At 40.4% G+C, this 25,986-nt stretch overlaps 1 long non-coding RNA gene across 3 annotated transcripts in view; it reads right to left on the bottom strand.

The window, feature by feature from the left end:
• Positions 1–4,885: 4,885 nt before the first annotated feature.
• LOC105666179 overlaps positions 4,886–25,986 on the bottom strand; it is a 30,091-nt gene continuing 8,990 nt past the window's right edge. The window contains exons 3-5 of one of the 3 annotated variants that reach the window (XR_007225520.1): positions 21,928–22,392; positions 15,277–15,733; positions 4,886–7,049 (exon numbers count right to left, since the gene is read on the bottom strand). This is a non-coding gene — a long non-coding RNA (uncharacterized LOC105666179). Of the gene's footprint in view, positions 7,050–11,453; positions 15,734–21,927; positions 22,393–25,986 lie in introns of those variants that run through there. The other 2 variants (XR_007225521.1, XR_001099071.3) reach the window with 2 other exon arrangements.

Here is a 25,986-nt window from a genome sequence, read left to right as displayed (position 1 = left end):
ATTACCCTACGCGAAAACAAAATCGTCAATACCAAATCGTACCGACCTCCCGAAGCCCATAAAGCAGAAATTGAAAAACAAATGAAAAAAATGTTAGATAAAAATATCATTGAAGAGTCAGATTCTCCTTACAACAGTCCAGTATGGGTAGTACCCAAGAAATCAGACGCATCAGGCAAACAGAAATGGCGTATAGTTGTCGACTTTCGAAAATTAAATGAACTTACCGATCAAGACGCCTACCCACTACCGACAATCGACGACATTCTATCACAATTAGGCAACGCCAAATTCTTCTCTGCTCTAGATTTATCTTCAGAATTCCATCAAATACCTATGAACCCCGACTCAAAGAAATATACAGCCTTTAGCATACCTCGGGGACACTTTCACTATAATCGCATGCCATTCGGTTTAAAAAACGCCCCAGCCACATTCCAACGCATGATGGATACCGCGTTACGAGGATTATTGAACAAATACTGCTTTGTATACCTTGACGACATAATAATATTCAGTAGTACAATTCAACAACACAATGAAAACCTTGCTATAGTATTGGAAAGATTAAAAGAGTTAGGATTAAAAATCCAAACCGACAAATGCGAATTTCTAAAACCTGAATTAGAATACTTAAGACACGTCATAACACACGAGGGCATAAAGCCAAATCCTAAAAAGATCTCCGCAGTTAAAGACTTTAAGATTCTCAAAACACCAACAGACGTAAAGTCATTTCTCGGATTACAGAAAATTACATTAGGATATTACAGAAAATTCATTAAAAACTTTTCCAAACTCGCCAAACCATTAACAGATCTCACAAAGAAAGACAATCCTTTTAGATGGACAGAAACGCAACAGACAAACTTTGACACACTAAAAGAAAAGCTATGCTCAGCCCCAGTTTTAGCATACCCAGACTACACGAAAACATTCACACTCACCACAGACGCTTCCAATGAAGGAATAGGCGCAATATTATCACAAGACGGACATCCTTGTTGTTACATATCACGGACACTCAACCCCCCAGAGAAAAATTATTCTACCACAGAAAAAGAATTATTAGTTATCGTATGGGCAGTTAAAAGATTCAGGCAATACCTGTTAGGAAAACGATTCATTATTCGAACCGATCACCAAGCACTCACTTGGCTCAAAAATTGCAAAGACCCTTCCTCGCGTTTGATTAGATGGAGACTTAAACTCGAAGAATATGAGTACGATATTCAGTATTGCAAAGGTAAAGAGAACACAGCAGCCGACGCACTTTCCAGAAAAATTTACCAAATTACCGACAAATCAGTCCCAGACACACCTGCAAACTCCGAAAACATTGTAGAACACTTTAACGCAGGGTCAGAAGACGCGACACCCCCGAGACGACTTAAAATCACGCCAAACGATCACACCTTCTATCAATTGAATAGAGAAACATTAGGTCCATTCGACAAAGATACTTGGATCCGAAAAATTTTTGAACTAACCAAGAAACATAAGAAAATTGGAATAGGAGACAATAGTTTTACCGAAACCGAAAAAGCTAGGATTAAAGTAACACTCATGTTTATTAATGACCAAATTGAAGAAATAACTTTTGCATACGAACCAATACAAACCATAACTGACGAACAAGCTCTAGACATTATACGCGAAAACCATAACGACATTAGTGGACACTTGGGTATTCAAAAGACATAGTAAAATCAAAGACCAATTCAAAATCCCACACCTCATGGAAAGGATAGTAGATTTTATAAAAAATTGCGAAGCTTGTCAACGACAAAAGCTAGTTAGAATCAGACCCAAGGAACAACCCGTAATTCCTCAGACACCAGTAGAGCCAAACGAAAAGATAGCCATGGATCTAATTGGTCCGATGCCTAAAACCACACGTGGAAATCAATACATTCTTTCGATTCACGATGACCTAACGAAATATCTCGTTTTAGTACCACTGAAAACACAACGAACCGAATCGATTATCGATGCACTACTACACCACTACATTTACATCTTCTCAGCACCCAAAACGATACTAACAGACCAGGGACAAAACTTTATTAGCGAACTAATGGAAAAATTCGAGGAAGCATTTAAAATCAAACATATAAAGACCACTAGTTTTCATCCTCAATCTAACGGATCCTTAGAACGAACACACGCCACAGTAAAAGACATGATTCGCACGAGCCTACACGATTCTAATAAAGAATGGGATCAGGTATTAGACTTTATTTGCCTAGGGTATAATACCGCGATACACGATGCAACTGGATTTTCACCCTTCGAACTAACATTTGGAAGAAAAGCCAACCTCCCGTCTTCCGTATCCAGAACTTCCAATTACACCTACGAAGAAATGTTTGCACTATGGCAAAAACAATTGCAAAAATATAGAATGATAGCGAAGAACACTCTTGAACAAAGTAGAAAGAGGTACATGAGAGATCAGACAAGAAAAATCATTAGAACTCAAACCTTATTTAAGGAAGGAGATCGTATATTCCTTCACAACGATCATAAATCAGATAAATTGGACGACGAATGGTTGGGACCCTACGTCATTAAATCAGTCAAGACACCGTATTATGAGATTCTTATTAGAGATCGAGTTAAGAAAATCCACGGTAACAAAATAAAACCTTATTTTTCAGGACGATTCTGATCAGGACCCTTGCCGTCGGCTTTACCACCCTTAACGAATTAAAAATAACCCCTATTGACAATAATGGAATATTTCATGAGAAAATATCCAAAGCATATCTTTATAGCGAACACATAAATGTTATTATAGGACTAGATATTAGTGCTGTATTGGAACAAGTAAGATATATTGAAAAGGGAGTAGCCGAAGTTAGGAATCATTGCGAGACACGAAAAGACTGTAACATATTACCAGAAATACGCTCTTTACAAGCAAAACTAAATAACGTCAGAACACTTAGCATCGAATTACGATCTTTAGCTCACATTCATCTCAGAAGTAGACGAGGACTAGTAGACGCTATTGGATCTATTAGTAAAACTCTTTTCGGAACCCTGGACGCAAACGATCTAGATATAATCAACAAAAATATAGACAAACTCTTTGAAGAAGGTAACAGTCTAAAAACCATAGTAGCCAACCAGACAGCTTTGATTAAAGGAATTTTAAATAACGACGTCATCCAACGACTGAAACAAGTAGACACAGGTGTAACAAACGAACTTAAAACGCTTAACAAAAACGAAATCACCTTAATAAAAGTCATAGCTCTAGAAAGCTCACTCTCTGACTTACATTTCCAAATCGACGAAATATTCAATTTAATTATCTTAGGAAAACAAGGAATAATAAGCCCACAGATTATTGATCACGGAACTTTTATTAACAATTACGCCCAAGTACTAGGTAGCAAAACAGTAGGAAACGCTTTTATACCAAAGGAAGAGAATTTCCAAAATATTTTAGATATCTCAGAACTGACATTGTTTATTCGACAAAACAAAGTTTTCTTTGTAATTTCGGTACCAACAGTTATGGACATAGAATGGGATATAGAGCAAATATACCCCATACCATCTCTCACAATGTGAACAAAGTGTTTTTAGCACCTTTAGTAGTTCATCCGATATTCTTAACGTCAGGACTAAATTACATCAATGCCGATCAAAACTACTTGGATAAGCAATGCCGTTCTATATCTGACTTTTACATTTGCAAACAAACTCAGCCGATTCACGACCGTCGAGTGAAGCACGATTGTAACTCTGAAATCTTAAGCGCAGAAAACACTGTCAAATTCTGTAAGATAGTAGTTTATAACATTTAAGATATAACTTTTATCCCATTAAATGCTGAGAATCATTTTATAGCTATACCAGAAAAACCAATAGACCTGAGCATTTTCGAAGAAAAGACACATCGAATTGTTAGATTAGAGAAACCATCTTTGTTACAAACTAATAAAACCGTAGACATATTGTATAAGAATAACCATATGAGAATCAGTGGTAGTAGCAAGGAAATTTCTTACGAGATTAAAATCAAAACAGTCAATGTAACTAATGATTCAGACTGGACTATTTTACTAAATAAACTAGAGAAAATTCCAAAACTTATTAACGATAATTACGGATACAAAAACACTCTGGATGGAATCGAAGATCAAACCAATCAACTAACTTTTGCTCATAGAATCGATCAAGTTGAATCACGGGGAATATCTATATTACAAATTATAGGATATTTATCCATTGCTCTCATATGCTTATACTTTCTCAACAAAATAGGAATGCCGAAATTGTGTTTTCATTTATTCTGTTGTAAAATCAAGCGAAACACGACAAATAACAATCCACCAGCCAGCGCTCCGATGCCAATCAACCCGGCACCTATCAACATATTCACCCCGATTCTACCTGTGCCCAGCACCAGCAACGATTCACAAGTAACCTTCGACTGGAAACCTGGAAACACCCAAGGCAAAATTTCACCCATCTATCTTAAAGAGGAAAAGGAACTTCGAGGACTAAGTTCATTCTAAGGAGGGGGGAGTGTAACCCCAAACTCTTTTACCCTGACGTCACCTTAGGCGACCACTTCTAAATATTCTCCAGACAGCCGATACTTGAACATTACACATGGCGGCCTTCGCGACAATGTATATCGCCGAAGTGCCTAAAGGTTCATCTATGTCCTAACGGTCCTTCCACCAAATGTTCCAGAAGCGTAGCAACGGTTAGGTACGCCTACAGGGTAATGGGGATAATGTGGGATGACAAACAAAGAAGGAACAGATGTCACCGAAAGTAAAAATATTGTAAGAGCCTCAGTCTCGAACGGTCACGGCTAGAGCTCAGAAGTGTCTTATAAGTGTATAAACGAGGAAAAAATAAAGTTTTCTTCTTTCTTTTAAATTTCTTTTTATTTTACGTGACACTTTCCTAGGATTTAGGCGATGGATTAATTCTATAATTGAAGAAGTGACGCATTCAATAGGAGGAGACATTTGGAAGGGAGAGTGCACGTATTTAGTGATATCCGCGGCAATTTTAGAGAAAGGAGGTTTAAATACGTTATATAGATATTTAGCAAACAGGTTGGCTTTTTCTATGTGTCCATCAATATGTCGTCGGTCCTTCAAGTGAATAGTTTTGTAGGCCTACGTGATCCTGGTCACGGGTTTTCGCGTAACACATGCGTGGTGCGGCTAAGAAAAGACAAAGAGATGCTAGAACAGAGGCTATCAGTTAGAAGGGAATGTCAGTTAAAAGTCAGTGTTAGTTGAGAAGTCAGAGAGGGTGAGTGCAGAAGCCGCGCGGAGTGTGAGTCGTGGAGCCGGAGAGGATGAATCGAAAAGTTAAGAGCCGAATATGAGAATAAGACGTACGACGATATTGTAATCAGTTTCTTGTATTGAGTATTGCTTCTTAAACTAAAACCTAACTCCAAATAAAACATCATTACTTGCCCTTACTCTTTTTTTTTTTTCTTTTCTCTTTTTTAACGTGGAGGAAATCCGCACGGACACCAGACCGCTTCTGGGGGGAAGCGGCGTGGTAGTGCCGGACTCCAACCGACTAAAATCTCCACGATGACTGTCCCGGCTGCGATCGAGAGAGGCCCGGGAACCGGTGTGAGCGACTCACCGGACCCCTCCCCGCGCATCCCCTAATGGAACGGTATGCGGTCACGTCACACCACGCCTCGTGGCCGGAGCCGCCGTGCAAGGCAGTCTGGTTCTTCTACCGGACTGCTTGGTGGTCCCGAGGCGCTGATCTGCCAGCGCCTAAGTTTGACCCCCACCAGGGGGCGCGGCGGACCTAGCGCGCCTCGTCGAAACGCGACCACGTGACCACGCGACAACGCGACCTTTGCCTTTGCCGGCCGATCCTCTCGAGGTGGGTGTTCCGCACCCTCACCCTCTCCGTTGCCTCTTTCCGAAGCATAACCTGCTCAAAGAAGGAGGTCACGGCCCTCCTCCCTCTCTCGTTCACCAACAGTGCTTCGAAGATCGCCTGCGGCGAGAGGTCTCATCCGATTTTCACGATGAGGCCGCGGCGCCGGACAGTACTCCAGCGTATACTGCGCCGAATCCACACTCGCATCGCAGTGGTGGGAATGCGCGGTCGCCTCTTTCCCGATTCGGTGCAGGTATTCACCAAAGCACCCATGTCCGGTGAGCACGTGCGTCACCCTGTAGGTCAGGGGAGGCCCGTCACCGTCCAACCAAACGTCCCAGTTTGGAAGGACGGCCTCGAGGATCCTTAGCCCCGGCGCGCCCGCTCTCATGCCGAGGCTGACGCGCCATCTGTCGAGCAAGGCCCGTCGAGGCCGAACCTTAACTTCGGCGCTCACCGGGCCGACCCCGTCCGACAAACTCCGAGTGTGGAAATAAATCTCGCGACACCTCAAGACCTGCAATTCGAACTGGGGAAATCCAGCGAGCACCGCCGCTGCTGCCGCCAAAATGATGCGGAAGCCCCTCACTACCCTGATGGCCACCGTCCTGTGCAGCCTCCTTCAGGAGACTGCGGCAGCTGGTCCTCCGCCCAGATCGGAGCTCCGTAGAGGAGCCTCGATCGCACCACTCCGACGTACAGCCGGCGCACTCCGACGCCGGGCCCGCCCAGCCGAGACAGCAAACGTCATAATGCGTTCGCTGTCGCCTCGACAGACGATGCCAGACGCTCGAAGTGAGCGTCGAAGGTTCAGTGACTATCGAGGGTCAGGTCCAAATACTTCATGCGGGTCCTGACCCTGATCTCAACCCCCTCCAACTTCAGGCGATAGCCCGCTGAACGCGTCCAATGATCGGCCCTGCAGCAGAACCACATTGCCTCGGATTTCTCAGGGGACACTCTCAGCCTCAATCCCTTGATCGTGGCGATCACGCAGGCCACCGCCAGCTCCGCCAAACGGACGGTCCTGCCCCACGCCGTCCCCCAGACCAGCAGCAACGTGTCGTCAGCGTAGCACGCCAGTGCCGAGTCCGGAGGCATCGGTGTCCGAGAGCACCGCGTCGTACGCGATGTTCCACAGCAACAGACTTGTCCTTACTCTAAAACCCATTTAAGTTACCACATTAATAAGATAGAAAATACTTGGATTATGTCTGTTTCAATTCACTATCAATGGATGGGCAACACTAGATCACGGCATCACAGAGCACTAGACACACGTCTGCACGCTTCGGCACTCAACAGGAAAACTGATTTCATGCAGTATGAGTATGAAAACAGAGAGGTAACCGACGCGAAACAGTGACAAAATAAAAAATTACTTGCAAAGCCGGAAAAGATCCAAAAGAGAGTTTCATCATCTTTACTTTTTGAGCATAATGAATAAATTAAATATATACAAAACAATAATCAAACCAATCTGGACATACGGAGTCCCACTATGAGGGACGGCAGCAATGAGTCACATAAATAAAATAGAAACAGAGCAAGCAAAAATTTTAAGGACAATAGTTAACGCTCCATGGTACGTCAGAAATGAAGACTTACGTAAAGATTACGTAATTCCAACAGTCAAAGAGGAAATCGCCAAATATGCAAAAAGTATAAAGAAAGACTTATAACACATCCAAACCAGCTAGTTTCTGAAACGAATAAATCCAGAATAGAAAGAAGACTGAAGAAGAGGGTCTCGCAGACATCACAATAGAAATACAATAAACAACCTGGAAGATGGAACACCGCTGAGGGTAACCATCCACATGCTATATTTTTATTCTCTAAGTTATAATATTTTACCAAATGTTCTACTGGACAAATTGTAAAATTTAAATAAAAATAAAAAAAAAACTTTAGCTTTGTGAAAAAACTTTGAGCTTTGTGAAAAGGACGATTTATTTTACAAATATACCAAGACGACGCAAAATACTTTCAATTATATTCTCGTTCGAATACAGGAGAAATGATGGTAAATCGACCATATATCTGGGGCGCTTATCGCAACGGTAAAGAGACTGATTCGTAGAATGAAGGCAACACTGTTATCTTATAACGCAAACTGTTCGGAATTTCGAGCCGTCCGTTTATGGCACGGACACTTCCCTTCTTTAGGAAATTCCAAATTACATGTCCTCCGCAAGCTGTAAAGCTAATGACTCCGAGATCAGGTAAAAACCACGAAAAAGTATCAGCCGAAAAGGCACGATGGACAGAGGAAACCCTAGTGATGATCATCGGCGGAGACTGGAATGCAGGAACGGGAGAAGAGGGAGGGTCGACAAACGAAGACATAAATGATGCAAAAACGAAAGTTCGTCCCAAATCCAAAAATACGAACTAAGAAATAATAAATAAATAAGAAATAATAAGCATTTTCCCCTCCTCCGAAAAAAGGGGGCGAAGGGCCCGAGGAAAGCCCAGAGGGATGATTGGAGAACACGTGAAGAGGGGAAGACAAGAACTCGACCGATCAGGCAGCACCAAACGACCTAAGAACCCCCGAGGGGACGTGTGAGACCAAAGGCGATTCCAGCTGATCAACGAGAGAGGCGAACATCGAGGCGCGGAGGCGGTCCTCCCAAGTTGGGAAACATGAAGAAGCCGCCGCGGCCTCCCGCTCACTACAGGATGACCCAGGTGTTCACGGTGCAACGGAAAGATAATTCGTAGGAGGTCCTCGAAGCACTCCTGTCACACGCGTAGAATGGTTATCGTGGAATTTTAGTCGGTAAGAGTCCGACACTACTCTTGCCCATTATTAGCAGCAGCAGAGTATCCATGAACATCCAAAAAGAAAAAAAAGAAAAAAAAAGCATGGTGACACCTCCCAAAGAGAATCTGGGCCTAATGCCGGCCGACTCAGATCGCAACAGAACATATTAAGGATTAATTAAAAGTTCATTCGAGTTTGAAAATTTTATATTACGTTTCTCGTTAATCCACGTATTTTAATGCGTCCGTATCAGGTTCTTATGGAGCTATGAATAGCAAAAATACCGTTAACGAGGAAGAATGCGAATTTTGAAATAAGAATTTTTAGTGGATGGAATTCGTAATTCGTCGTTACAAAACTTTGTCAAATAAACAGCCTTTGCGAGTGTAAGGAATTCCACCGTAAAGAAATCTCTCGTGGAACAATCGGGACTCGTCAAACGTATAAGCGGTTTTGTTTCGGTACTAATCACCAAATTACAGCGATGAATTTTAAGAACTAAAACAGAATCCGTTCTTTTTTTTAACTTGGCGTTGGATAAATTTTCGTCGGAATCGAATGTTTTAATCAAAGCTACTTTTTCAAAAACGCGGCCTAAATCTGTCGTATATCATAATCGAGAAAATACTTCGAAAAAATATTAGTAATAGTAATATACAGGTATATATGTAATGCGTCTAATGCGTCTTTGGCATCTTCAAAGTTCAATGTCGAAGCAACGCGAGCCTTTTTATTGCATTCATCTATATCTTTTTTACCATCTGCGTTCTCACCTTAATCGTCACTTTTTTTCTGTGACGATGTATCGTCGTTTTTCATGGCCTCCTGTAACCGCGTACGTTAGAGAAATGAGGTTTAAATACATATTATAGAGATATTTAGATATTTATTTATATTTATATAGATATTTAGCAAACAGGTTGGCTTTTTCTATGTGTCCATCAATGTGTCGTCGGTCCTTCAAGTTAGTAATAGTAATATACAGGTATATATGAAGTGGAAAGACAGGAGCATACTGGCAAGATTCACATGTGGAATCGAGACCAAAGCAAGGGAATACTGGAAGGAAGAGGGAGAAAAAACATGCAAACCATGCAAAAGGAATGAGAAAGACCTGAAGCACGTATTAGAAGAGTGCGAGATAACGGGGGGATCAAAAAGTTTAGGCATAGTATTAAGTGAGACGGGAGAAGTGCTGGCAGAACTAAAAGTGGTAATGAGAAGAGGAAGGCAACAGACAAGACGGACACACAGCAAGGAGACCAAAGGACAAAGTCGCAAGAACTCTAGCCACCAGTGGTGAAGTGGCAGTTTCTAGTGGTAGTTTTATGAAAAATGAGGAAATATGTAAACTATAATTAGGATGTAAAGCTGGAAGTTCGTCCAAAGCCGAAAGGCATGGACTAGAAAATAACAAAATAAAAAAATAATAATATACAGGTATATATGTATATGTTACTAAGAAATCTGGGATAGCTACGCACGTCAGTAGCTGTAAATTCTAATCCACTGCATCCAATTGAATGGAAGGAATCTGACCAAACAGGGGATAAGATATCTCTGATTTTGCCTTCCGCGGATAATTGGCCTCATGAGACTCTGTTTTAACGAGACGACGAAGAGTCCATGAGCCAAGCCTGTTCAACCACAAAGGATCATCACCAAGAAAACGCGATTGGGATGTTTCAGAGGGGGAAGCCATGCTTCCCAATTAACCGTAAACATCTTTCACACATCCACGATGGATCTACAGATGGATCTCGCTCCAGGTCGATGACGGGGAAATCGTCGGGGGTCCGCCAACGAAATACATGACTAAGACCACAACAGACCACTTAAACAACAGTTACTACCTGCCACATCACGGCTTATCACTCAGGAACAAGTGACTAGCTACATAACTCTGCGTCGTGTTTGACAGATCTGCACCATGCACCACCGGAGTTCCTTTTAACGACACTTCCTGGGCCAAGCTGCACAATGATACTTCTTGGAGCATTGCTCTCCAAACAAATAGAAGGTATAGATTTTGTAAATGTAAAAAACCTTCAATTAGAAGATAGTCTTAAGAAAATTAGAATCTATCAATTTTTTTTTAAATATAAAACAGAGAAGAACCGCCTGTGCATCCGATGTCTGAGAATAAATCACGTTACATTGAACTGCAATGTAAATTACATTAAATATAACATGCCACACAACACAGGCGAGTGTCCACACTTTATACGACCAGGCCATCTCGTTCTGTTCGGTAATAAACGGTAAAAACAGGATAGTAGTATCAACTGCAGATACACATACACGCACACACAACTGAAACAACTGATAACACTCCCAGAAATTACTTAACTAAGGAGTAATAGTTCGAGTCGCGCGAGAGAGAGGTTGTGAAGTGAAATGACAGTGGATTTTGACAGATAAACTGCGTATTTATGAAAGGTCAAAGAGATTTAAGTGATCGAAATGAAGAAGAGATTAGAAGGAAAAGTTAATAGAAAGGCGCTTAAAAAATATATTATGCCAGGGATGACTATATGCATTCCAAGGGGTGCTGTGGTATCAAGTCTTGCTATGCAATGGAATGTATCCCTATATGTAATGGCGCGTGTCATTTACATAGCGTCTTCTTTCAAATATTCACAATACATGAAAAATACGCTATAAATTATGCTAAATAGCATGCATAAAGAAGTAGTAGAGTGACCGTTGGTTAAGTAACGGTCCAATGATCTGCGGAAGCCAAACAACTCTCGACCCCTGATGGTATCGTGGAGGAAAAAGCATCTATAAAGATACGAAAGAGAGGGGTGGAGGTAATGAAAGGCAAGGAGAATATGAAGATAACGAGGCAAATATGATAAGTAAGGAAGAATAATATAACCCAGATGTGGTCTTTCTTTGTGGGATCAAATTAAACGCGAGACACTACAATAGTTTTAAATGCTACAAGTTTATACATAGACCGCCGAACCGAACCCCAAATAAACTGAAAGAATTGGAACGGGGCATCAAACCAACAATTTCTACTAAGGCACTGAACAATAAAAAATTTTGTTGCTGTCATGGATGTAATCTTAATATCAAAATTATTAATATCTTATACTCTGAGAATAATGCGCATAATTGTATTTCTGCAAAAGATAATCAACCAAGTAAATTTCAATGATACAGAGAATGATCTGTATTAATTTATAATTTCATTATAATGTCTTTTATGAAATCTTGTAGCAACTGAACATTTGGAATTTTTGGAGTATTTGGAAATTCTGAGAAATGGATTGTTATCATAACAAGTGTTCTACTATGCACATTATTAGTAATATATATTGTAACTATAATGGTATATCCTGTATATCATACTAACATGTTAGCAACATTAGGAAAACCACTTTCCTATATAGTTCAGTTTATGGATAGCACGGGGCTAAGAGCTGGTACTAATATAAAAGATTATTTGAAACTTACGATAATTGTAGGTATGTTCTTTGTTAATTAAACCATTGGATTTACAACAAAACTAAATATTTTTGGCCATAATACATTGTATAATTTCAGAACAAGGGCGCTATGGACCGGTATGGCAAAGCGGCATGGGAGATCAAGATGTTGCTGTAAAAATATTTCCTTCCATTATCGTAATTATCCAATAGGAACGAGATACTTTCTGTCTTCTCTTTATGGAATACCCATTTCTTCTATGTTATTATGGTTGATATTCTGTTTTATTCCTGAGTGATATTGTATTACTTATTTAAGCATAACATTGAAAAATATACGTAATCTTCATTTAGGTGTTGATGAAAAAACAGTATGGGAGATAATAGTGAATATCTTTCAGTATTTAGTTCTGCAGCATGCGGTATTTTAACGGATTTTTTAGAAACGCATGTAATTGATTGGACCACATTTTGTAAAATGTGTTTTCACGAATCAACAATCTTCGAAATGACTAGCACCAACGGAACTGAGCACGTGACGAACACGAGCGACAACGTAGACGCGGTGAGTACATCGCTCCGTATACCGCCGTTTTGGCCGCACGATGTAATGCTGTGGTTCTTGATGCTGGAATTACATCTGTCAAATTATCAAATAATAATCAGATCTAAATGCCCACATTACAAGCGACAAGGAAAAATTCTACACCACCGTCGCGAATCTTACCGAACGGTATATAGACCCAGTCCGGAACGTACTGTTCGACCCGCCGAAGACGGGGCAGGTACGAACATCTGAAAAAGAAACTCATTAAAAGACTGGCTGACTGGGACTCCATCAGAGTGCTAAAGCTACTAGATGGCGAACACGTGGGAGATAGGGCGCCGTCCCAGTTTTACCGGAACCTGAAGAAGTTCGCCACACCGTACATGTCGTCCACCTCAAATTGATGAAATATTCATAAAAAATTAATGAAATTTACAGATAAATTTAAGCCGTGCATTGCACAGAGAGACATTAATTAATTAATCAAAGCTGATGGTATTTGTTGTGTATGCGATTTAGGATTATCAGGTTAGTTCGAATTTCTGGTTCTAAATATTATACAAACGGAAAAGCACAACATATTGAGATAAAATCAATCAACGATGTAAGACGACATCTTAAGCATGAAAAATATAAAACATTTTAAATTATTAATAATTACGCCTCTAATTTGGAAATTAGGTCGATACTTTGAGATATACGGCGCGAGAAATATTAGAAAGGGCTGCAAAATTTAAGAGATTCTGAAAGCTCTTTAAACAAGTAGATGTTTATGCAATGGGAATTAATTCCTAGGTGCTCAGATATTTACATAAGAGGATTAGAATTAATTACTATATCAGAAGTAATTATTTATACATTCGAGGAATGAAGAGAACGCCGTTATTTTATAACGCAAACCTATTGCTTCTTTCGCTCACATTTGCAGGTGAACGAACGATAAGAAATAATTACATATCGAAATAAATAATATGGACATTTCACATTCGAATGTAACAAGTTATTTTCAATTGGTAATAAAATGTGCGGCAAATCATTCGGCAAGGTTAATGGGAATTTTAAAGAAACGCAGAGCGATTGTTCCATTTTTCCATCGGTCTATATCCACCGAAAAAAATTAAAGGCGCACCAAATACTATATTATCCTCATCGCACGCCTCTAAAATTAATTCGAGATGTGGATCCTTGATGGAATTCTTAGCGACATATGATGTATCGCTTACTGACGTGTGACAAGCCTTGAATACAGTTTCACGGGAACAGCGAATGCCTGACACAATAAACAGTCATGAGTGGTCTACCATCGAAGAATATTGCAATGCATTAAAAGCATTCGAAGAAGCTCCTTGTGATTTCCTTTTGTGCACTAAAATGAAATCAAAAATCAGATGGAGACGTTTCAATAATGTGGAAAAGGTACAAAAGGTGTCGCAACGGGTACTTGATAAGATTACAAGAAATGATTTCCAAAAGTCATTTAAGACGTCACATTACCATTGGAAACAACGTCATAACTACTTCGAAGTGGACGAGAGCCAAAACTAGGTTCATATATTGATGAAGCATTTATGAAAGCAATTCCATTTCCATTTGATCGTGTAAATACAGCAGCGTAATTTCGATAAGTATTAAATGGGCTGAAAAGAGCACAGCTACTGGGAAGTATAGCGGTTAGTACCCCATTCCTCACATCAGCTTTAAAGGTTTGTACACTGATGAAACAATAGAGTTGTAATAACCGTCAAGTGCTAGTATATTGAAAAGTAAACTATGCACGCAAGAAGAAAAAGTATATCACCCTCCAACCCTCCAACATTACTGTTTGGTTTGCCTTGTTGTGTAATAACACAATATTATAATAACTATTGTGATCCTATCTCTGAATATGGAAATAACAACACTTACATCCTCATTAATAGAATACTGAATATGTTCAATTTTAGTGTAATATTTCCCAAATTTTGCTTTTGCTTATCTACGAGTTATTATCCGAGTCATTATCAGAGTTATTAGTTACCGAGTTTTTCGCGAGCATTCATATGCTAGCTTTGCAAATACATTTGTACGAGCGTTTCTCGACGATATTTATATTTAATCTCATTTATTCTATTTATACTAAATATATTTGACGGGTTGTAGCAACAATTTCTCACATTCTAAATTATTGTTCCTCTACCGATCCACTATATTCTCCACTAGAATTGGTGAGGTTCGCGACTCTTGCAAAGAACCTCGACGACCAACTCCTCCAGCAGGTAGAGAGTGTTATGACGGGCCCGCCAGCCACCGGCCGGTACGCGAAACTAAAGAACGAACTCATTCGCATCTGTCATAAAGAAATGCTAATGAGATTCAAAAAATTTTTTACAGGAAACCGAATTGGAACTAAAGATGAGGTAGATGAAGATAGTAGTTATCAAAAAAAAAAGAACAAGAGGAGACAAAGAAAATGGAAATGGGGAGAGCGAGAATTAGAAGTAGACAAGATAAGATACCTAGGGTACATACTACTGAAAAACGTCAGTGATGAGAAGGTATAGGGCTGGAACATGGGAAAAAGACTGGATAGAATACAAAGATAATATATGAAACGGATCGTAGGTTTAGATATGACGCCGCGGCCTCCCGCTCACCAGTTTTGTCCGACGTGGAAGCTGTCCTGCTGCACCCTGCGTCACGTCATAGGCGAGAGATCTACCCCCTCGGCGATCGTAGAAGGAGGGGGCAGAAAGGGCGAGAAAGAGAAACTCTCACCCTTGTAGGATAACGGGATGGAGGGGGATGGTGGTCAGGCAGCCTAGAGCCGCTTAGTCGCCGTCCCAATGGACCGCGACTAGAAGAGGGATTGCGCTAGGAGCAATGGCCCCCCTAACGCCAAACTCAAGAGTTAAGGTAATTTTTAGGATTGGCTCGATCAAGAGGATGCGAGAGAGAGGTACAACGGAAAGATAATTCGTAAGAGGTCCCCGAAGCACTCCTGTCACACACGTAGGATGGTCATCGTTCAGTTTTAGTCGGTAAAAGTCCGGCACTACTCTGCTGTTGCCGATTATTAGCAACAGCGGAGTGTCCATGAGGATTTCTCCACGTCTAAAAAAAGAAAAAAAAGTTCAGATATGGTAACACCGAATTATATACTGATAGAAGAATGCAAGCTAACAGGAATAAAAAAAGCATTAAAAAGAGTAGGAGGGTATGCAGGAAAAGCCATAGAGTAAAAAAGGAACTAGTAAAGGAGTGCATAAAGGAAAGAGAGAATCTGGGGAAATAGCCAAGAAGAGCCACACAACGGTAAAAGCATACTAGACAATTACACAATAGCCAGCAATTTATCAACACGAAATGATACACATTTCTTCATACACGCCCGAGACAACAAAATATACAACCATATTATTAAAAAATATCGAAAACTTCATTGAAGCCCAAGAAGAATTAGGAGCATTACTCTCCAAACAAATAGAAGAGATTATAATAGATAGATTTTATAAATGTAAAAAGACGTTCAACTAGAAGATCGCCTTAAGAAAATTAAAATCTTATGAATTGTTAATTTTTTTTGAAGATATAGATCCGAAAAACACCCCTCCTGCACCTGTTGTCTGAAAATAAAGGACGTTACATTCAACTACGATGTAAATTACATCAGTTATAAGAAGTCACACGACCCAGACGAGAGTCCGCACTTTATAAGACCAGATATCTCATTCAGTTCTGTAATAAACGGCAAAAACAGGATAGAAGGATCAATAGAAGTATCAATATCAACTCCCAGTAGTTAGTTCACTAAGAAGTGATAGTAAGGCAAGTACGGTAATTAAGGAAGGACAAATGAATGGAGTTGCAGACCAAATCCATTTCTTGAAGAAACCGAAATTAAATAAACAATAATAATAATCATAACACTCCCGTAGAGTAAACTATACAAAACTCCATAATAGGGCAGTTAAAAAAGAAATAATAGAATCAACTACATCCATTCAAATATCGCGACTAATCGAACGAATAGAATTACATGAGGAATGTTAGAGTGATTGGGAAAAATGGGATAAGTATAATATATACTTCCGTTTGAAACATAGTAAAGATCGGATGTTCCATGTTATCTCAAATTTATTATAAATATTTTTTACTCTGTATTTCTTTCTGTGCAATTCTTAAAAGAAAATGTCGCATTATAAACCCCGTTCATGTAAGATACTTTTCAGTAACCCGTTTGATTCGCCTCGGACAAAACATTAATTTCCAAAGACTTTATCGTATAATTATCGTTTAAATAATGGGCTGTTACAGATTAAGATATAAATTTTAGATGCCTGCAAATGAAGAAGATGTTATGAAAGATATGAAAATGACAAGTCAGCATGCTGCGTGAAATATAAGAGCGATGGAATATTTTACAAGAGATTGAAGTTAACAAATCAATGTTACAAGAATTGTTTCTAATATGAAGGTGGACATTATGACGTATAAATAATTTTCGTGTTGGTAAAACAGTGGAGACTTCAATAGTAAAGGCTTCAAAATCAAGAAAGTCTTTTTTTAATGAAACGTTATTCGGCTGAAACAACTTCAGCAGCAGATCTTAACTAGTTTGCGTTCAAACCTTCAAATCTTCCTTTATTAATATCGAAGAACAAACGCAAATGTGAAGGACCCGACCAAATGTCACAGACGGCCGATGAATGACGCTACGAAAACTATTCGATGCATTCGTGGCGTGCCAAGAATTGTATCACTCGAAGTCCAAAAAACGATTAATCTCACCATTAGTGTATTAGCAGAATATTAGAAGCCTTCGCACCAATATCTGTAAGCAAGATTACATGATTACAGATTACATAATCTGCAGCGCGGGATAGTATAATTTCAAGACTGCAACATTATAATTTTTTCCCTTTTTCTCTGGAGATCTGATTACATTCAGATATCTCTTTTGCAGAGTTGGATTTCTTCGATTACAATGTTTATTCTTGTGATGGATCTGGCCTAACTTCTCTAGAGGCAGTGCTGTCCTTATTGGCGTAAAAAGTCAATTTTGTAGCTCATGTGTTCGTCTTAATATCTCACACATTGAACACTAGTTCGTCAGGATTCAATGTTTGTTCAATGTTTACCGTTATGGTGGCGGTATACCTTTCACCAACATTTTCATACTATCTTTACCACTACCATCATGCTATCTGTATGCTAATATCTGTATGCTATATTTATACTATGAATTTGTCGACAACGTTATTGAGATTGGTGATCTGTTTTCAGTTGGTTGCATATTTATGTTTATATTACATATATTTCTATTCGGCGTCTTTAATCCTCTCAGTTTCACATCAAATGAATTCGTGACCATCTCTATTCTGAGATGCAATCAGCATGCGGCAACATCTATACTTTTGTGGTCCGACATGGATCAGATCTCCATGGAATTCTTCCAATTGTTTTTAAACGTAGCTTCGTATTATTCCGCGTGCTTTGCAACATGTTTAACAACTCGTTGGCGACAGGAATTCTTCTGGATGCTTGGAAGACTAATACAATTACTTCTACATTTAAATCTGGCGATGCGGTGAACCGTAGACCGGTCTGCATCATCGATGTAATGCCAAAGTTATTCGAAAGCGTAGTTGTTGACATTGCTAAATTTCATGTCACGTCTCTGATCTGTAACGAGCAACGTGGCTTTACGCCAGCTTTGTCCACAGTAACTAATCTCTCTATTTACCGTAATTTCGTCTCAACCAGTCTAGAGAATAACCAAGTGGATAGAGTGTACAGCTTTTTTAAAAAGACTTTTCACACAGTACTACACAATATTATAAGTTCAGAATTGTTGCACTGGGTTCTTTTAATCAGTCGCTTTCTTGGTTGATAAGTTACTTTAGCGATCACAAGCACGTTCTTCACGTCGTCGGTCGTTACTCAAGTATCCTTCCAGGGTTCACTTCTTGATCCCTTGTATATCATATCATGACTTGCGTTTCGCCACAACTGAACCTTGACAACTTTGACAACTGGTGCGGAACAAATGATACGTCGCTCACTTTAGACAAATATTACTTAGTGACATTGTCATTTTTCAGCTTTCGAAATTAAGCAATTTGGCTATAGCACTGTTAAATTCCCTACTTCACCGACAGCTTGTAGTTGGCGAGACCTCTAAAAGAATCGGACTTGTGAAGCGTTGTACGGTGAACTTCCAAAGCTTGCGAACTATTAAAATGCTATGTTTTTTCGCGTGACCTCGTCTAGAATATACATCTGCCATTCCGTTTCGACATCCTATCACGTATAAACAGTCAATCGAGAGAGTTCAACATATCTTCTTCAGATCTGCAGCCTTGAATCTTACCTCCTAAATCACATCTGTATAAAAGCGAATATGTTCTGTGCATATTTAAATCATTATGCACGTGCTTTTCTCTATTTCTAAAAATTAAAAATTAAAATATTCCTGCCAGTGTAATTTTATGTATTTTTACTATGAATCTTTCAACTGCTTGCATACAGATATATAGCGTTTGTACACTAATGGGAGTTTATCCCGTTTATAATAGTACTAGAAATAAATAAATTCGTACGTCCCACGTTTCTTTATACGTAACATAATCACGTTCTTAGGATGAATCCCATGATCCACTACACATCGTTTCATCCGTATCTCATAATGTCACCACTAATGCGAAATAACTTTTGCAAAACATTTTTGTGATAACATCCCTCCTGAGATACTCCACCATTCTTACTTCAACATAATATCGCTGACAATATCTACCAGTATCTCCTGTATCATTTGAAAAGGGAAGCTTTCGAAACGCTCATATAGAGGATTTACGAACATCTCTTTAATGCTTTTGTTTTGACATGAACATATGCGCTTTCATTAGGGATAAATGGACATGGCATACAGAATTACTCACATATATCATATCGGTAACAGTGCGCTATTTAAAAGCTACGTTTAATATTAAGAATTACAGGTACTTTAAGAATTAATATTCTACACCTTTAATGAATGGGGTTTCAATAACACTAACTTTAACGTGTACCAAATTTATAATCAATGCGAATATAGTTGCCCTCACCTTACTAACGAAAAGTGTGAGCAACGAATCCGTCTTCTTCGCTCAAAAAACCACACCCACACCAAGGTTTCCTCCGTAATTGCATGAGAGCGAAAAATCAGTCTGTTCAATCGCTACTTCTATTACATCACGAAGGCCTTGCGGTATTACGAAAGCACCTTCAGTATTCATCTATCAGAGTGTCGTATCTCAAAATATCGTCTACGCCCTTTACATCATACGTAACGGTGTAACTCATCAGTGTATTAAGTGTCGGAAATATAAATTTTATAACTCTGTTAATCGCAGTATTATACTACATCAATCACCCCTATTATCCTAACCGAAATAAGGGAATCGATCTATTCGTGGTGTCGATTATTATAATCGTAACGGGAATTTATGACTCCCGGTGACGCGTTTTCTCGCGACCGCATCTCCCCGCGATAGCTCGAAAATACAATCGTTATCACATACGTGGAAACCTACTGCCTCTTTCGCTCACATTTGCAGGTGAACAAACGATAAGAAACAATTACACATCGAAATAAATAATATGGACATTTCACATTCGAATGTAACAAGTTATTTTCAATTGGTAATAAAATGTGCGGCAAATCATTCGGCAAGGTTAATGGGAATTTTAAAGAAACGCAGAGCGATTGTTCCATTTTTCCATCGGTCTATATCCACCGAAAAAAATTAAAGGCGCACCAAATACTATATTATCCTCATCGCACGCCTCTAAAATTAATTCGTGATGTTGATCCTTGATGGAATTCTTAGCGACATATGATGTATCGCTTACTGACGTGTGACAAGCCTTGAATACAGTTTCACTGGAACAGCGAATGCCTGACACAATAAACAGTCATGAGTGGTCTACCATCGAAGAATATTGCAATGCATTAAAAGCATTCGAAGAAGAAGCTCCTTGTGATTTCCTTTTGTGCACTAAAATGAAATCAAAAATCAGATGGAGACGTTTCAATAATGTGGAAAATGTACAAAAGGTGTCGCAACGGGTACTTGATAAGATTACAAGAAATGATTTCCAAAAGTCATTTAAGACGTCACATTACCATTGGAAACAACGTCATAACTACTTCGAAGTGGACGAGAGCCAAAACTAGGTTCATATATTGATGAAGCATTTATGAAAGCAATTCCATTTCCATTTGATCGTGTAAATACAGCAGCGTAATTTCGATAAGTATTAAATGGGCTGAAAAGAGCACAGCTACTGGGAAGTATAGCGGTTAGTACCCCATTCCTCACATGAGCTTTAAAGGTTTGTACACTGATGAAACAATAGAGTTGTAATAACCGTCAAGTGCTAGTATATTGAAAAGTAAACTATGCACGCAAGAAGAAAAAGTATATCACCCTCCAACCCTCCAACATTACTGTTTGGTTTGCCTTGTTGTGTAATAACACAATATTATAATAACTATTGTGATCCTATCTCTGAATATGGAAATAACAACACTTACATCCTCATTAATAGAATACTGAATATGTTCAATTTTAGTGTAATATTTCCCAAATTTTGCTTTTGCTTATCTACGAGTTATTATCCGAGTCATTATCCGAGTTATTAGTTACCGAGTTTTTCGCGAGCATTCATATGCTAGCTTTGCAAATACATTTGTACGAGCGTTTCTCGACGATATTTATATTTAATCTCATTTATTCTATTTATACTAAATATATTTGACGGGTTGTAGCAACAATTTCTCACATTCTAAATTATTGTTCCTCTACCGATCCACTATATTCTCCACTAGAATTGGTGAGGTTCGCGACTCTTGCAAAGAACCTCGACGACCAACTCCTCCAACAGGTAGAGAGTGTTATGACGGGCCCGCCAGCCACCGGCCTGTACGCGAAACTAAAGAACGAACTCATTCGCATCTGTCATAAAGAAATGCTGATGAGATTCAAAAAATTTTTTAAAGGAAACCGAATTGGAACTAAAGATGAAGTAGATGAAGATAGTAGTTATCAAAAAAAAAAAAGAACAAGAGGAGACAAAGAAAATGGAAATGGGGAGAGCGAGAATTAGAAGTAGACGAGATAAGATACCCAGAGTACATACTACTGAAAAACGTCAGTGATGAGAAGGTATAGGGCTTGAACATGGGAAAAAGACTGGATAAAATACAAAGATAATATATGAAACGGATCGTAGGTTTAGATATGACGCCGCGGCCTCCCGCTCACCAGTTTTGTCCTGCTAATGTGCGTGGAAGCTGTCCTGCTGCACCCTGCGTCACGTCATAGGCGAGAGATCTACCCCCTCAGCGATCGTAGAAGGAGGGGGCAGAAAGGGCGAGAAAGAGAAACTCTCACCCTTGTAGGATAACGGGATGGAGGGGGATGGTGGTCAGGCAGCCTAGAGCCGCTTAGTCGCCGTCCCAATGGACCGCGACTAGAAGGGGGATTGCGCTAGGAGCAATGGCCCCCCTAGCGCCAAATTCAAGAGTTAAGGGAATTTTTAGGATTGGCTTGATCGAGAGGACGCGAGAGGGAGGTACAACAGAAAGATAATTCGTAAGAGGTCCCCGAAGCACTCCTGTCACACGCGTAGGATGGTCATCGTTCAGTTTTAGTCGGTAAGAGTCCGGCACTACTCTGCTGTTGCCGATTATTAGCAACAGCGGAGTGTCCATGAGGATTTCTCCACATCTAAAAAAAGAAAAAAAAAGGTTTAGATATGGTAACACCGAATTATATATTGATAGAAGAATGCAAGCTAACAGGAATAAAAAGAGCATTAAAAAGAGCAGGGGGGGTATGACGGAAAAGCCATAGAGCCAAAAAGGAACTAGTAAAGGAGTGCATAAAGGAAAGAGAGAGAATCTGGGGAAATGGCCAAGAAGGGAAAAGAGCAAGAAAAGGAAAGAAGGGACTAGAAGGAGTGAGAAATGAAGGGACACAGATGGAAGCATAAAAAGAGCGAAAAAAAAATTACGAAACGACAAGTTTTAGAGACAGAATATATAATGGAGTGCAATATAATAGAGTGGATAGGAGTGGAGGTAGATATATCAGGAAAGAGAGATAGATGAGAAAAAGTGTTTAGATAGTTATAAGGGGGGCGGGGAGACAATAAGGTAATAACGCCATAAGACGCGAGTTACGCGAAGAACATTAACGAATATTTATTCCGCGATTTATATTTTGTACTACCGACTCACGTATAGGGCTGTAAATTAATTTATTTATTTATTCGAAATATATTTGACGGGTTGCGGCAGCAATATCTCGCTCTCGTTATTTCGCACTACCTATCCTCGACTAATTTTCGACATTGGTGACCCCGACGTGTGAAAAGTGAACATTCATAATGACGAGTAGCACCAGACAGCTGCGTACAGAATTCGCAGACGGTTCAAAATTACGCTGGGAGTTTGGGAACGAAGAAATTGGCGATAGGACGCCGTCTCAATATGCCGTCATCAGCGCAATTCGCGAGGAAATGAGGCAATTACAGGCGAGAATCAACGCGTTGAGCATTGATAGCCGTCGACGAGCACGATCACGCTCACCCAGGAGATACCACCGTCGTTCGAGATCCCGAGACAGTCTTTGCTACTACCACGCGAAGTGCCGCGAACGTGCGCGAGAGTGCCGATTCCCGTGCACGAAACGGGTCCAGCCGCCCGTAAACGCGCCGAACGTCGACGGCTTCGGAACTCGTCGCATTTTTATCCGGGACCGGCGAACGAACATCGCTTATTTAATAAACACCGGTGCAGACACGTGCGTCTATCCGCGCAACAAGATACGTGAACCCACGAACAAAGGCAACTACAAACAGTTCGCGGCGAATTGAACCCGCATTGCGACTTATGGGACCATCACCTTGTTCCTCAATTTGTCCCTGCGTCGAGCTTTTAAGTGACGTTTTGTGATAGCCGACGTGAAAACGCCCATCATCGGCGTCGACTTCCTGAGCCATTACGGGTTACTCGTCGACCCGCGGAAAAAACGGTTACTAGATACGACAACGCAGCTGTCCACTAGGGGATTCGCCGCCACGACCGACGTAGGGTCTATTAAAACCGTCGATGGAGAGTCTACGTATCACCAACTATTGGCGGAATTCCCTGCTCTGACACGACCGCTCGTCTTCCGACGAATAAAAGTACAGCGCGTACGATGGAGAGTTAGTCGCGATGTACACCGCGGTAAAACAATTCAGACACACCGTCGAAGATAGAGATTTCGCGATCTATACGGATGACAAATCCCTGGTATACGCGTTTGATCAGAATCTCGATAATTGTTCGCCAAGGCAATTCCGTCACCTTGACTGTGTCGGACAACTTGCGACCGACGTATGGCACATAAAAAGAATAGACAACAATGTAGCCGATATTCTATCCCGGATCGAGGCGATTGGGAAATCCGTCAATCAAACACTAGCCGCAGCGGAAGAGAACGATACCGAGCTGCGCGAAATCATTCAGTCCGGCTCTAGTGCGCTGCAATTAAAAAAGGTACGATTTCCCAATCAAAATGTCGGAATATATTATGATCTTTTGACTGAAGACCTGCGATCATTCGTACCGGAACCGTTACGACGCACCGTATTTCGGTCGCTGCATAGACTTTCCCATCCGGGACTGCGCGCCACGCAAAAGCTGGTAACGACGCGTTTTGTCTGGCCGTCCGTAAACAAAGATTGTCGAATGTGGACGCGGCAATGCAAACCGTGCCAGCGCAATAAAATCACCGCGTACGTATCCTCACCAGTTAGTACGTTCAAATCGTTAGCAGGCCGGTTCGAACATATACACTTAGATATTATTGTGATGCAATATTCGCAAAGAAATTGTCTAACATGCATCGATCGTTTTTCGCGTTGGCCTGATGCCGTTCCCATAGCCGATATGGAAGCGCCAACCGTTGCCTCGGCTCTCCTTTCGACTTGGATTTCTCGTTTCGACGTCCCCTTAAAAATAACGACGGACCTAGGACGCCAATTCGAATCGCATTTGTTTGAAGAGTTATGCCGGTTGCCCGGCGTCATGCACCTACGCATGTCGGCCTATCATCCCGCGTCTAATGGAATGGTAGAGCGCTTACATAGACAACTTAAAGCGGCGATCAAGTGTCACGACACGAGCGACTAAGTCGAAATTTTACCCATTGTACCATTAGGCATTCGGACCGCGTTAAAGGATTTAAATTTAACGGCGGAATTTTTCTTAGCAACCAAGCAGCAGGCCAACTTGGAATGCGCGAACCGGTTAAAAGAACGGATGGAGAAGGTCAGGCCACTCCCGGTTACGCGTCATGGCGAAAAGAAAATTTTCACCTTTAAAGAATTAGAAACACCGTATGTTTTCTTACGTCATGATGCGATAAGGCGCCCTTTGCAGCCGCAGTATGATGGACCGTTTAAAATCGTAAAAAGAAACGAAAAAGATTATATCATCAAAATAAATAATCGCGATCTAACGGTTTCCATAGACCGTTTAAAACACCTGCGTTTGTAATTACGGATGACCTAGAGAAAAAAACCGCCGTATCTCGTAACATACTGATTCGTAACATACCGTTCGTCAAGCGAACGCTCACGACGAAAACAGCGCAAGAAGCGACTTATCCTCGACTAATTTTCGACATTGGTGACCCCGACGTGTAAAAAGTGAACGTTCATAATGACGAGTAGCACCAGACAGCTTCGTACAGAATTCGCAGACGGTTCAAGATTACGCTGGGAGTTTGGGAACGAAGACATTGGTGATAGAACGCCGTCTCAATATGCCGTCATCAGCGCAATTCGCGAGGAAATGAGGCAATTACAGGCGAGAATCAACGCGCTGAGCATTGATAGCCGTCGACGAGCACGATCACGCTCACCCGGGAGATACCACAGAATAGTATCTACAGAGTATCTTCAAGTATTAATCAAGCTGCGTGAAAAACATTTACGAATATTTATTCCGCGATTTATATTTTTTACTAACAACTCACGTATATGGCTGTAAATTAATTTATTTATTTATTCGAAATATATTTGACGGGTTGCGACAGCAATATCTCGCTCTCGTTATTTCGCATTATCTATCGTCGACTAATCCTTCACACAATTATAAACGTGTTTCAGAAACCATTGCTTTTTATAATAAAAGAAAGTTTGGTGTGGACGTCGTTGACCAAAAGAAACACAAATATAGTGTGAAAGCAGGGAGTTTTCGATGGCCCCTTCAAGTTTTTTTCAATATTTTAGATTTTAGGACATTGGACCGTATGAGGGACTCTTAAAGA

This window comes from Bombus terrestris, chromosome 10 (genome assembly GCF_910591885.1).
Source record: "Bombus terrestris chromosome 10, iyBomTerr1.2, whole genome shotgun sequence".
Classification (NCBI taxonomy): Eukaryota; Metazoa; Arthropoda; class Insecta; order Hymenoptera; family Apidae; genus Bombus; species Bombus terrestris.
This window is presented reverse-complemented; position numbering and strand designations above follow the sequence as displayed.